Raw genomic sequence first — 14,803 nt, 5'->3', positions numbered from 1 at the left:
GGGTGATCCAGCTGCAATCGTATGGAATGGAGGTGGTGTATCGGCCAGGAGCCAAGAACCCGGCGGACTACCTGTCACGCCATCCACTACCTCAGGAGCCGACCTCCACCGATGACGACTGCGAAGAGTACGTCCGGTGGGTAGCACTCACATCCTGCCCCCTGTGCATGACTATCAGCGAGATCAAAGAAGCGGCTGCTGATGACAACCCGTACATGAGATCGCTACAAGCCATCCAGTAAGGAACCTGGGCCAATTACCTACACCCCCCCGACACGTGGACGGCAGCGGACAAGGAGGCCCTCACAAAGTTCTGGCATGTCCGTCATGAAATGTTGAAGAGAGTGGTACTCGCACAGCAGGGGTATTCCTTAAAAATGAAGAATTGTAAAGAGTTTTCGTGTGCAGGAGGGTGGGAAACACTGTCTAGCCTTGCAGTGTGTCAATGAACATAGTAGAAGAAGCTCTCCCGCCTAGGGAGAGAACAACCCAACGCACTACTTTCAAAGGACCAAAGGTCTGATTCATTACTTCAACTGTGAGGTTATTCGTACTCAAGATGAAAGAATGTTCAAATATATGATTTATTCATATCCATATCAGGATTTCAATGTAGATGGTACATATCAGTAATCTGTACTCCACACGTATGTTCAGGTGTGTTATCACATCACACAACCCAATGCATTTCGGGCATGGCCCGTCGTCAGGGGAATTACTCTACAAACAAAAACATACAAGGACCAAATGTAATGCTCACTTAAAAATATCAGCAAAAAACGAACTTAAGTACAATCCCAGTGAATGTGTGTTTGAAACATGAAAAGTGCTCGACTAAGTGAACGTGACAAAGAAGCGAAAGTACGTGACACTTTAAAGAAAAATATAGCCTTAGAACCAAAAGTCACAACCGAACCATAAACCATAGTGAAACTCAATATATAGTGACTAGTTCAATCAAACGGGTGCACAAGGTAGAATGTATCTTCAGTAATCCAGTATCCACCACCAATCATGCAGTAAGGAAACGAGTCCCCGGTCGTGGGTACTTACTCGTGTGGATGTAACAGCGGGACTCCGGAGAGTTCCACGAGGTGAACGCGCAGTGAAAGAGCAGGAAGTCAGAATATACACAACAGTAAAAATAGAGATAGGACTAAACGTGATAAATAAAGTGTGGGCGCCATCTTGAAAGGTGCAAACCAGTAAAACGAAAGTTAAGTGGACAGATAAGAGATAATTCAACACACAGGATAACAAAAAGAATCACAAATAACACAAAAATTCAATGCGATCATTGAGACCCAACGGGGCCATCGTGGAAAGATACCGGATCCAAAAGTTCTCTCTCTTTAGTAGATGGTTCTTGTTGTTGCATGTGATAGGGACTTGTTCCAATATTTGGAATTTAAGCTGAGCCACTGTATGTCTGTTCTCAAGAAAGTGGGTAGCCACACTAGATTTTTGATTTTCAGTGCGAATGTTGCTCTTGTGTTCCAAGATTCTCGTGCGGATCATTCTCTCAGTGTGGCCCACATAGCATTTGCCACATGGGCATTTTAGAACGTAGATCACATTCTTGCTGCTACACGTTGCGTTAACATTCAACTTGATAGGGAAACCTTTCATCGGGTGGTTCATGGTATTGCCTTGGATGCTGTTATGACAGTTGCTGCAATTGTAGCATGGTTTAAAGCCACTATACATTACTGCGGATTTGGGACTGCTGATGTTGTTCAGAATCTCTTTCAAATTTTTGCCCCTGGTGAAGGCAAAGATGGGGGGTTCTGAAAATAAACCATTAAAATCAGACTCATGTGTCAAGATAGACCAATGTTTGCGGATGATCCTTTGAAATTGTGGAGAGGCTTTAGAAAACTTAGAGACTACCACCATGCGTTCGGTGGGGGTCTTGCGTTTCGGTTGTAGCAAAGAAGCTCTACTATGTTTCTCACTTCTCTGGATAGCCAAATCCAAAATGGGAGTAGGGTATCCCCGTGCTCGTAAACGATCAAGGACAGTTTTGATCTGAGTCCTGCTCTCGTCAGGCCTGGAAACGATTCTTTTCACCCTGAGAATCTGCGCATATGGCAAGTTGTTTTTGAGTCCCATCCGGTGGAAGCTGTGATAATGTAGGGTAGAGTTTCTGTCTGTGGGCTTACGGAAGACCGTAGTGGACCAGTCTCCCACATCTCTTAGTATTTTCACGTCCAGAAAATGGACGCAGGATGTACTATGTTCCCAAGTAAATTGAATACGCTGTGTGACTTGATTCCAAGTGTTGAGGAAAGTAATGAGAGTCTCATTAGAGCCTGCCCAAAGTAAAAAAATGTCGTCGATATACCTCAGGTATAATCGACCATTTTCTTGCCAAAGGTCTTGAGAGAAAATGTGATTCTCTTCGAAGTTTCGCATGAAAATATTGGCGTAGCAAGGAGCAGCCGAATTTCCCATGGCCGTACCGTTAAGCTGTAAGAACCATTTGTCAGAGACGGTGAAATAGCTATGATATAGCGTAAACAAAGTCAGTTCCATAAGAAATATTTTCAGATCTTGGTCAATGTCAGAATGGGCCAAAGTACTCTCAATGGCATCAATACCTCCGTCATGGGGGATTGAAGTATAAAGGGAACTGACGTCCACGGTGCACATGATGAGATGGTCGTTTTTTAGGGTATTCATGACTGGTTCCAATTTCAAGATGAAATCAGTTGTATCTTTAACAAAAGAATCAGCTGAGATGACAAATGGTTGGAGATATTTATCCAAGAATTTTCCTACGTTTTCGTGAATGCTGTTTCTAGTAGACACAATGGGTCTACATGGAGGATTTGACGGGTGTTTGTGTAGTTTTGGTAGTAAGTACAAGACAGGAGGTCTAGGATTGATAGGTGTAAGATATCTTTTGGTTTTGTCGTTAATAGTGCCATTGTCAAACGCCTTGTTGATGATGATCATCAAATCATTAGTGTATTCCTTGGTGGGATCTCCAGGGAGAATGTCATATGTGTCGGTGTCTCCGACATGAGCTGTGATTTTGTCCATGTAGAAGTTGGTGTCCATGACTACCAGAGCCCCTCCTTTGTCTGCATTTTGACAGATGATGTTAGGGTTGTCTGCAATTTTCTGGAGTGTGTTTCTCTCTTTACGGGTGAGGTTTCCCCGTTTCGCTGTCTGTATGAATGGAAGTTTTAAAATGTCTTGTCTGACTAAGTTCTCGAACGTGTCGATGATTTTGTGGCTTGATGGTGCCAGAAACGTGCTGTGTGGTCGTAGACCTCTGAGCATGTCTTCCTCCTGTGTAGTGATAGGGCAAATATTGCGAAAGTAGTGTTTCAGACGCATATTGCGTATCATTTTGAACGCGCTCACTTCAAGTTCCAATGTATTCGTACCAGAGGTAGGAACGAATGATTGTCCTTTCTGAAGGATGCGTGTTTCTTCGTCAGACAAGACCGTTGAGGAAATGTTAATCACTAGGTTCTCTTCCATGTTCAGCGTCTTCCTTTTACTTTTTTGTTTTTCGCAGGCGGTGTTTTTTCCGGTTCCTCGGCGGGTTTTTCCCCCCCCGGGTTCTTTTTGTTGGGTGGTACCAGGCTCTAAAAAAGGAACCGCAGTATTGTTGGAGGTGCTGGGAGTTTGGGCATCAGTATCTGGTCGGCTCTGTGCAGGTCTTGTTCTTTGATCATCCTCTGAGGATGAGGTTTCATTGGCGGAGAATGGATTATATGGCTTGTTGGGACGAGGCATACGCCCGCCGGCGTCCCAACAAGCCATATAATCCATTCTCCGCCAATGAAACCTCATCCTCAGAGGATGATCAAAGAACAAGACCTGCACAGAGCCGACCAGATACTGATGCCCAAACTCCCAGCACCTCCAACAATACTGCGGTTCCTTTTTTAGAGCCTGGTACCACCCAACAAAAAGAACCCGGGGGGGAAAAACCCGCCGAGGAACCGGAAAAAACACCGCCTGCGAAAAACAAAAAAGTAAAAGGAAGACGCTGAACATGGAAGAGAACCTAGTGATTAACATTTCCTCAACGGTCTTGTCTGACGAAGAAACACGCATCCTTCAGAAAGGACAATCATTCGTTCCTACCTCTGGTACGAATACATTGGAACTTGAAGTGAGCGCGTTCAAAATGATACGCAATATGCGTCTGAAACACTACTTTCGCAATATTTGCCCTATCACTACACAGGAGGAAGACATGCTCAGAGGTCTACGACCACACAGCACGTTTCTGGCACCATCAAGCCACAAAATCATCGACACGTTCGAGAACTTAGTCAGACAAGACATTTTAAAACTTCCATTCATACAGACAGCGAAACGGGGAAACCTCACCCGTAAAGAGAGAAACACACTCCAGAAAATTGCAGACAACCCTAACATCATCTGTCAAAATGCAGACAAAGGAGGGGCTCTGGTAGTCATGGACACCAACTTCTACATGGACAAAATCACAGCTCATGTCGGAGACACCGACACATATGACATTCTCCCTGGAGATCCCACCAAGGAATACACTAATGATTTGATGATCATCATCAACAAGGCGTTTGACAATGGCACTATTAACGACAAAACCAAAAGATATCTTACACCTATCAATCCTAGACCTCCTGTCTTGTACTTACTACCAAAACTACACAAACACCCGTCAAATCCTCCATGTAGACCCATTGTGTCTACTAGAAACAGCATTCACGAAAACGTAGGAAAATTCTTGGATAAATATCTCCAACCATTTGTCATCTCAGCTGATTCTTTTGTTAAAGATACAACTGATTTCATCTTGAAATTGGAACCAGTCATGAATACCCTAAAAAACGACCATCTCATCATGTGCACCGTGGACGTCAGTTCCCTTTATACTTCAATCCCCCATGACGGAGGTATTGATGCCATTGAGAGTACTTTGGCCCATTCTGACATTGACCAAGATCTGAAAATATTTCTTATGGAACTGACTTTGTTTACGCTATATCATAGCTATTTCACCGTCTCTGACAAATGGTTCTTACAGCTTAACGGTACGGCCATGGGAAATTCGGCTGCTCCTTGCTACGCCAATATTTTCATGCGAAACTTCGAAGAGAATCACATTTTCTCTCAAGACCTTTGGCAAGAAAATGGTCGATTATACCTGAGGTATATCGACGACATTTTTTTACTTTGGGCAGGCTCTAATGAGACTCTCATTACTTTCCTCAACACTTGGAATCAAGTCACACAGCGTATTCAATTTACTTGGGAACATAGTACATCCTGCGTCCATTTTCTGGACGTGAAAATACTAAGAGATGTGGGAGACTGGTCCACTACGGTCTTCCGTAAGCCCACAGACAGAAACTCTACCCTACATTATCACAGCTTCCACCGGATGGGACTCAAAAACAACTTGCCATATGCGCAGATTCTCAGGGTGAAAAGAATCGTTTCCAGGCCTGACGAGAGCAGGACTCAGATCAAAACTGTCCTTGATCGTTTACGAGCACGGGGATACCCTACTCCCATTTTGGATTTGGCTATCCAGAGAAGTGAGAAACATAGTAGAGCTTCTTTGCTACAACCGAAACGCAAGACCCCCACCGAACGCATGGTGGTAGTCTCTAAGTTTTCTAAAGCCTCTCCACAATTTCAAAGGATCATCCGCAAACATTGGTCTATCTTGACACATGAGTCTGATTTTAATGGTTTATTTTCAGAACCCCCCATCTTTGCCTTCACCAGGGGCAAAAATTTGAAAGAGATTCTGAACAACATCAGCAGTCCCAAATCCGCAGTAATGTATAGTGGCTTTAAACCATGCTACAATTGCAGCAACTGTCATAACAGCATCCAAGGCAATACCATGAACCACCCGATGAAAGGTTTCCCTATCAAGTTGAATGTTAACGCAACGTGTAGCAGCAAGAATGTGATCTACGTTCTAAAATGCCCATGTGGCAAATGCTATGTGGGCCACACTGAGAGAATGATCCGCACGAGAATCTTGGAACACAAGAGCAACATTCGCACTGAAAATCAAAAATCTAGTGTGGCTACCCACTTTCTTGAGAACAGACATACAGTGGCTCAGCTTAAATTCCAAATATTGGAACAAGTCCCTATCACATGCAACAACAAGAACCATCTACTAAAGAGAGAGAACTTTTGGATCCGGTATCTTTCCACGATGGCCCCGTTGGGTCTCAATGATCGCATTGAATTTTTGTGTTATTTGTGATTCTTTTTGTTATCCTGTGTGTTGAATTATCTCTTATCTGTCCACTTAACTTTCGTTTTACTGGTTTGCACCTTTCAAGATGGCGCCCACACTTTATTGATCACGTTTAGTCCTATCTCTATTTTTACTGTTGTGTATATTCTGACTTCCTGCTCTTTCACTGCGCGTTCACCTCGTGGAACTCTCCGGAGTCCCGCTGTTACATCCACACGAGTAAGTACCCACGACCGGGGACTCGTTTCCTTACTGCATGATTGGTGGTGGATACTGGATTACTGAAGATACATTCTACCTTGTGCACCCGTTTGATTGAACTAGTCACTATATATTGAGTTTCACTATGGTTTATGGTTCGGTTGTGACTTTTGGTTCTAAGGCTATATTTTTCTTTAAAGTGTCACGTACTTTCGCTTCTTTGTCACGTTCACTTAGTCGAGCACTTTTCATGTTTCAAACACACATTCACTGGGATTGTACTTAAGTTCGTTTTTTGCTGATATTTTTAAGTGAGCATTACATTTGGTCCTTGTATGTTTTTGTTTGTAGAGTAATTCCCCTGACGACGGGCCATGCCCGAAATGCATTGGGTTGTGTGATGTGATAACACACCTGAACATACGTGTGGAGTACAGATTACTGATATGTACCATCTACATTGAAATCCTGATATGGATATGAATAAATCATATATTTGAACATTCTTTCATCTTGAGTACGAATAACCTCACAGTTGAAGTAATGAATCAGACCTTTGGTCCTTTGAAAGTAGTGCGTTGGGTTGTTCTCTCCCTAGGCGGGAGAGCTTCTTCTACTATGTCCGTCATGAACTCAGTGCCACCGACGATGGCGTATTGCTGAGAGGAACACGACTGGTGGTACCACAACGCCTTAGACATCGAGCTACGCAGCTCGCCCACGGCGGCCACCAAGGTACCACGAAGATGAAGGCACGCATGCGGGAGAAGGTGTGGTTTCCCGAGCTGGAAACTATGGTCGAAGATTATGTGAAGAACTGCCTATCCTGTCAACTGACGGGTGATCCGGAGAGGCCGGCCCCGATTATCACGGAGGAGGCATGCACAACACCGTGGACCAAAATAAGTGTAGACTTCGGGAGTTTTCCGGGTGAAGGACACACACTGGTGGCTATTGATTCATACTCGAAATACCCGTTCGTTGAAAGAATCGACTCCACCGCTTTCACACACGTGGGGCCAGCATTAGAAAAACTGTTCTCCATGTTTGGCTACCCGGAAGAACTAAAGAGCGACAATGGACCACCGTTCCAGGGAGCAGAGTTCGCAACTTTCCTGAAGGCCAGAAACATCACACACCGGCGCATAACACCCCAATGACCGCAAGCAAATGGGGAGGCAGAAAGATTTATGCGAACTTTAAACAAGACATTTCGGATAGCGATGGTAGAGCAGGCAGATCCTGAACAGAGACTACATGATTTCCTACGGGAATATAGAGGGACCCCTCACTGCACCACCCAGAGAAGCCCGTGGGCCCTCATGTTCCAAGGACAACTCAGAGATCTCCTCCCCACTGCCCGGGGGATGGTACCGACCCCGAATGATATGGATGAGACCCAGGAACGGAGGCGACAGAACAATCAGCGAGCAAGTCAGCATCGAAGAGCAACACCACGACGGCTGTGCAGGGGAGACCAAGTGGTCATACGGAACAGACGCCCTGGAGGGAAGTTCCAGACGCCCTACGAACCGGGACCGTGGATTGTGAAAGCCACAAAAGGAACTATGGTGACCGCGCGCAAGGAAGGGGAAGAAGTGTCGAGGAACACCTCGTGGTTCAAAGTGGTATCCCCTGGGCTGACCAACAACTCGGAAGCATTGGATATAACTGGTGCATCGCCCAGGGCCCTGACGCAAGAAGATGAAAATAACTCGCCAGCAGGGACACAGGAAGCAATGTCTGAGCCAGAGGGTGAATCCCCAACGACGCAAACCCCCACCGGGAGCACACCACCGAGAACCTGGTCGAGGTCACCCCACGCGATACAACCTACGGCCCAATCCACCCCCGAGTCAGAAGTTAAAGGACTACGCCTGTCGGCTGAAACCCTGAAGTCGTCAACAAGGGACACGCAAGTACAGCGCTGTGTATTTAGACTATGATACATTGATCACTCGATTCTGGAACATTGTGAGCACAAATAAAAGTTTGTAAAGTTGGACAGGGATGTAGTGCCGTTAGCACTCTAGTTTATGCACGCACGCACCCACTCATCCGCAGGCCAGGCATGGCCTGCGGGGAACCAATAAATGGAAGGCGTGTGCTCGGACACGTCACTTCCGACCAGCATTGGGTGTAAGGCTGACTGGTGTCCGCTGCGCGCCTCCACCCCTGCGCTAGCTATCAGCCTAAGGCCTGGCCACTGATCCTGCACCACTACAGTGAGCACAGTACAGCAGGCTCCAGCAACTCACAGTCTTGGCAGGGATATGTAGTAAGTGTTTGCTAGCATTATAAACAGCCCATCAGCTACAGTTAACTCAAAATTGTTTCACATTGATAATGCTAAACCAAGTATGTCAGTTAGTTGTTAATCCGCTGTAGCTTTCATTAGCCAAGGTCGGCATGTACCCCTATGTGAAAGAGATGTTTGTAGCAAATGCTGCAAACGAGGAGGCAGACTTATCTAGCTTTCATACAGTGCAATGCAGCAAGCCACTGAGGCTGTGCTGATCTGTGAGAAATGAAGATGGCAGGAAAGCACAGTATTTACCATTACATGGCACATTCATGCTTTCTGCCTGCGCTGGCGCATAATGTGTTACCTAGTGCTAATGCAGGCACCCTTCCACCACAGTGCCAGGGTGCCTGCATTGTAGGCAGGACTGTTTTTGTACAGGAAGGGATACCTTCCTACAGAAAAACAATCCTTAGAGGCATTTTCCTCTTTCTATATGTGACACATAGACAAAGGAAACAGCGAGGAGAATTAAAGTTATTACTCCTCGCTGTGCCTCTGGTTGGGAGGAGTACAATTCGGACACATTGCCAGTTCTCCCAGTGTTGATAAATCTGAGAATGTGTCAGAATCCATGGGTGTGTGGGAACACTCACGCTTCCATGGTGTAACGTAATGCAAGGCAGAAATGTAGGCTGCCTTGCATTACTCTAGATTTACTGGGTGATGCAGGGCCACGCAAGGCGGCCTTGCGTTGCATTGGTAAATCTCATGTTAGGTTTTGCATCATCCTGCGTCCTCTTGCATGGCGCACGGCGACGCAAAACCTTTAATAAATGTGGCCCGAGGTATGTTTAGAAGGAAAAAGGACTCTTCATCAATGAGTGTTATTGAACACGTTGATATTATCCTCGAAGGGTATATTGGTGATAGAGTAGGGATTCCTGTATCTCAATCTCTTAGTAAAGTCATCAAACAGAATCTCCCATTGGTCGTAGAGACATGTGCTTGTCGAACTGAAGTGTATGAAAGGAGCTAACATTGGAAATGCATTTCAAATACAGTGAAAACAATGTGGCGCCACAAGAAAATCAGAGATTATGATGTCCAAACCTTAAGGGCTTTATTAACAATTTAGTTCAGATTCCAAGTTAAATCAGCCTGAAAAATTGAAGAAAACATATTGTAAGAACATACATATTTAAATGATCATAGTCTAAATGTGTATATTATAAGGAAATTGATACGAAATAGAATCACATACAGCAAACAAAATATCAACTAAGCCTGTTCCATAAATGTAGCGAGGAGACATTTTATGAAGAAGGTATTAGCATCAGATGAAACAAGTTTAAGGTTAAAGAAAAAAAGTCTGAGTGCCTAAGCATGAAGTTCTACATTCTGGGCAGGGAAAATCAGCAGAGTCTCAGCGACAGTCATGACAGGGTCTGGTTTACTATTTTAAAGAACACACAATTAAAGCATGAAAGAAGATTCTCGAAGGCTTCTCTATGTCGGTTTTCACCAAACAAAATAATCTGAAGAAAGATTTGCCTGGGAGCAAGTAGATTCCCTAGTTTCCCAGCTGTCAACATAGGAGCAATGATCGGGGCGACTTTGCATGTATTGTCAGTCCGGTTTGCCTGGTACATTGGGGTCTCTCCCATCATCTCAGTCTCAATATCTGAGGCTAACTTCTACTTAAGGTTCAGTTGCCTACCAATCTAATTCAATAAGCAATGAGGCTATTCTAAAGTGAAGGCAATAACAATACACCTGCAGAGGAGAACAAAAAAACAAGGCTCTGGCAAACATTTATGAAAATGCAACATGTGCAACTTCACACTGATTATAAGTTAAGGCACTGTTAAATTCAAAATGATTTCTTGATGGATATAGTTAGCATATGTATATATACCGAGTACATTTTCAGGAAGGAATATATTTTCTATTTCTAATTAATACATGTATTATACATCATCTAATGTACGGGTGGCTCTCATTTAAGTGAATATGTAGCTACTTACTACATTTGATTAATAAAATGTACACAGATTTATATGGTTAACCAAATACTGAGTTTATGAGTTGCATGTAGAGGGGTAGAGCTCTTAATTATGCTGCTACACTGGTGATTGACATCTAAGAAGATACTTAATTTGAATTCGTGAGGAGTTATAACTAAAGGCAGAATTACTCAAAGGCACAGTGCTAAGAAGTCCCAGCACAGTATCTTAACCAAACCTAAACATGATGGATTCGGTTTCAGAGTTCACCAGGGCGGCTCCTCCATTTGAGCAGAGGAGCTCGTCCCACAAGTCCCAGAGCGGAAAAATAAAATGGTAATAAAGTACATTTATTACCATTTTCTTTTTCCGCAACCCATCCTGAACTGAAGTGTCAGGACCGGGGTGAGAGGGATGAGGGGGGGAGCAGTAGAGAGCTATGCCCTTTAAAATGCACATGTGGCTTTGGTCGGCCATCTTGGGCCGGCCAAACATGCGTATTCTAAAATTCTGTAACACAGCTTTCTTAAACAGCTGGGTTAGAGAACAAGCAGGCCTCTAGTGCTCTTAGGAGATCTGGGAGAGCCTGCGCTATACAATCCTGGAGCCGCTTTCATGCTGTGAAAGCAGCGCCAGGATTTGATAGTGCTGTTTCCTGCATCGGAGCTTCCTGTAAGACACCTGAGGGAGGAGGACGTCGTACTGCAAGTCACCGAGGTAAGTCTATTTGAATTAATTTCTTTTGTGCCCCACCACGCCCGGTACAGGCCAGTCATCACTGGAGTCCACCACTCTATTAATTGGCTATTGAGACTTCCAACAGTACGTGTGACTATCAGCTACTTATTACAACTATACATATGCCAGGCAATGGGCACCTGTATCAACTGCGTTTACAAAATGGTTCAGTCTTAAAGTCTTAGTCAGCAGGATGTCTCATTAAAACTGACATTCTCCCTTTTTTGACCTCACACTGCCACAAAACAAAATTAATCTCCAGTCTGCAAAAAATTATTCGGAAGGCCATACACTGTACTTCCCAAATGGGCTGCAATGCCACACTTTTGGCAAATTATGCACTACACAATTGCTAATTTACAACCGGAAATTGATTTACTTTGAGCTACATTTGCACTACTATAGTGTAAATCTACATGGAAGTAAATCTGCACCCATTGATGGGGACGGGTATTATTAAAAAACATGTCGCTTGCCAATTTAGATAGAGGGCAAGGACAGAGATGTAGTCCCCTCAATCCATAGTCATTGTAAATCCATATTCAGGGTGGTAAAGAGGTGGGAAGTACCCACAATTGGTAGGGTGCGGTGTAAGGGATTTCTTCTTGAGGAAAATATTTTGTCTTGTGGCAAGAGAAAAAACCATTGTTGAATATTTAAACAAGCACACATATACACTGTGTACAGTTACATTTATGTAAACACTTTTGTCAATACTCCTGGAAGCTCCAACTGTTGTAGCTTATCAGAAGTGGTCGTAGAACACTTTGAGAAATTTTAACAAATCCCAAATCTACACAGCAATTTACTATATTTTTAGAAAAGCATTCTATGATTTATTGACAAAATTAGATCTTACCAATTTCATCTTTGAGGAGTACCAAGTGCCAGTTACAAAATGTTGAAAATGTGTTTTCGTGTATGTAGTTGGCAAAACTGCCCAATTGTGAATGAAAGTGCTACTGCCTCTGAATGTATGCTTTCGAGTCACTTCTGTTTTCATATCTTTCATGTCTGTGACTGGCAAAGACATTTTGCCATCAACCTGAAATTAGAGAGGGGTTTAGACTTAGCCAATTTCACCCATTGGTTAATTTGGGTGACATTACTTCAGCCATTGCTTCAAGAAAATGTCAATCACATTTAGATCAGGTCAGAGAAGTGTTTCTCTTCCATCAACTTCAATGCATTTAGTTAGTGGAATAGTCATATCAGTTCACCATTGAGGGTTTCTAATACAATGCATGTTCTGTGAGTAATCCTTGCATTGCAAAAGAAGGCCATTATTATTGTAATTATTTTCACAATGTGCAGCTCAGTAAGTATTTTAAGGATCTGGTCAATATGGAGCCTATTGTTTTGTCATGTTAAGTGTATTTGTAAAGTGCACTATCACTCACAAGGATATCCTGCAGCTAACTGGTGCATGTGCCTAGCCCTGCCTATTGCACGTTGGTTAATTCAAAAGCCAGGTCTTCAGCTTCTTGTGGAATTCAAGAAGAGAGGAGGAGACTCTGATGTGGAGTGGGAGGCTATTTATATAGTCTGAGCAGGTGATGTTAGCTAGAGTGATCATGTATGCATCGAAGCACTTGGGGCTGAGCGATGTACCTTGGAGGCATTCCACAGATGAGTTTCCAAGCTTCCGAGGAGTAAGGTGCTAGACTGACAGATTGTGTTCCATCCTTTAAGAAGAAGCAAATCCAGTAAAGAGCAGATGCCTGTTGAGGATGGAGTGTGAGACTGTGTCAAATGCTGCAGAGTGGTCCAGGAGAATGAGGGCTGCTGTGTCGCCTCTGTCAATGATCATGTGATTGTCATCCGTGGTGGCAATGAGTGCTGTTTCTGTACTTTGGTTGGGCCTGAATTTGGACTGCATGGCATCAGGAAGCTGCTGATTACTGAGGTGCTCAGTGAGGCATCGGTTGATTGATTTGCCGAAGAGCTTTGCTGGGTATGATAGGTGGGAAACAAGTCTGTAGTTGAAAAGAGTTGCTGGAATAATGGATCGTTTCTTGAGTAGGGGCATGAGGGTGTAATGCTTCCCGGTGTCTGGCAAAGTGGATGAGTAGATGGAGGCATTGAGGATGGGTGTTACTGCTTCACTGATAAGTAAGAGTCCTTTGGTGTAGGTATGGTGGGGCAAGTGTCAGATGGAGCGCCCGAGTGGATGGTTTTAATGGTAGTAGCAATTTTGATGGTGGTGATGGCAGGCCACAAGATCAGGGTGGGAAACATCCTTTTCAACGCAACTTTTACCACGCAGTGCCTTTACGACGCAACTATTACAATGCATGTCATTACAACGCATTGCGCTGGGGCGCTCTAGGATAGGGAATGGATTTAATTTACTATCCAACACCTTCCCTACTATCCACGGGGACTGGAGTTGGAATAGTAAATTAAACTATTCACTATCCAGCACCCCTTAACGCTATGCTTTGTAACAGCATGCGTTGTAAAACTTGCAATGTAAAGGCATGCGTAGTAAAAGCATGCGTTGTAATGTCATACATCCGATCAGGGTATATTCTTTGGCGTGATGGCAAGCTGAGCTGTGACAGGGCCCGGAAGAGGGTCGAAGATGCTGTATATGGATGCGATTTTGCTGCAAAAGAATTCAGAGAGCTTGTTGCAAAGGTCTTTCTGAGGGGGTGATGTTGCTTGAGGTGGCAGGGGGTGCTGTGAAATTTTTGATGATGGTGAACATTTCTTTGCTGATGTTAGTGCCTGCATTGATGTGATATGCCAGAGCTTTGTGCTTGGTGTTACCTATCTGCTGGTAATAGCGTTTTAGGCATGATTTGAAGATGTCTTTATCTGTGATGTCTCATGATGGTGTTTCATCAGCCTGAGTTTCTCTGTGTCCCAACTTACTTGTTATTGGGCTCTTGCTGTTGGGTTTTGCTAGAGGGGGCCAGGATGTTGGAGTATGCGGTGATCCAGCTATTGAGGTTCTTGATGGTTTTTGGCAAGTTGTGCTTGGGCTAGTGCGGGAAGAGGGCTGAAGCCCTTTCCCCTTCTGTGATGCGTTTCCAGCTGTGGCAGGCAGATCCGGTGGTGGTAGGCCTGTGGTGGTACACAATGGGTATGCTGAGACTGACGAGGGCGTGGTCTGCCCATGTCATAGTTTGTGGCTTGTTGACTATAGTGTTGCTGATTGATGAGAAAATCGGGTCCAAGAGGGTCCTATAACTCGTGCTCCCACTATGCATAGTATTGTCAAAAATGATGTCATTTCAGATGTTCTGACTGGTGTTATCAATGCTGTCATTGAACATATCTTCAGTGATGGAACATATAAGGGTATAAGTAGTGCATGGCGAGGGTGAGAGTTATAGTTACTTCTGGGCTCAACTTATAGTTACTTCAGTTAACTATAAC

The sequence above is a fragment of the Lissotriton helveticus genome, chromosome 1_1 (genome assembly GCF_964261635.1).
Source record: "Lissotriton helveticus chromosome 1_1, aLisHel1.1, whole genome shotgun sequence".
Taxonomy (NCBI): domain Eukaryota; kingdom Metazoa; phylum Chordata; class Amphibia; order Caudata; family Salamandridae; genus Lissotriton; species Lissotriton helveticus.
This window is presented reverse-complemented; position numbering follows the sequence as displayed.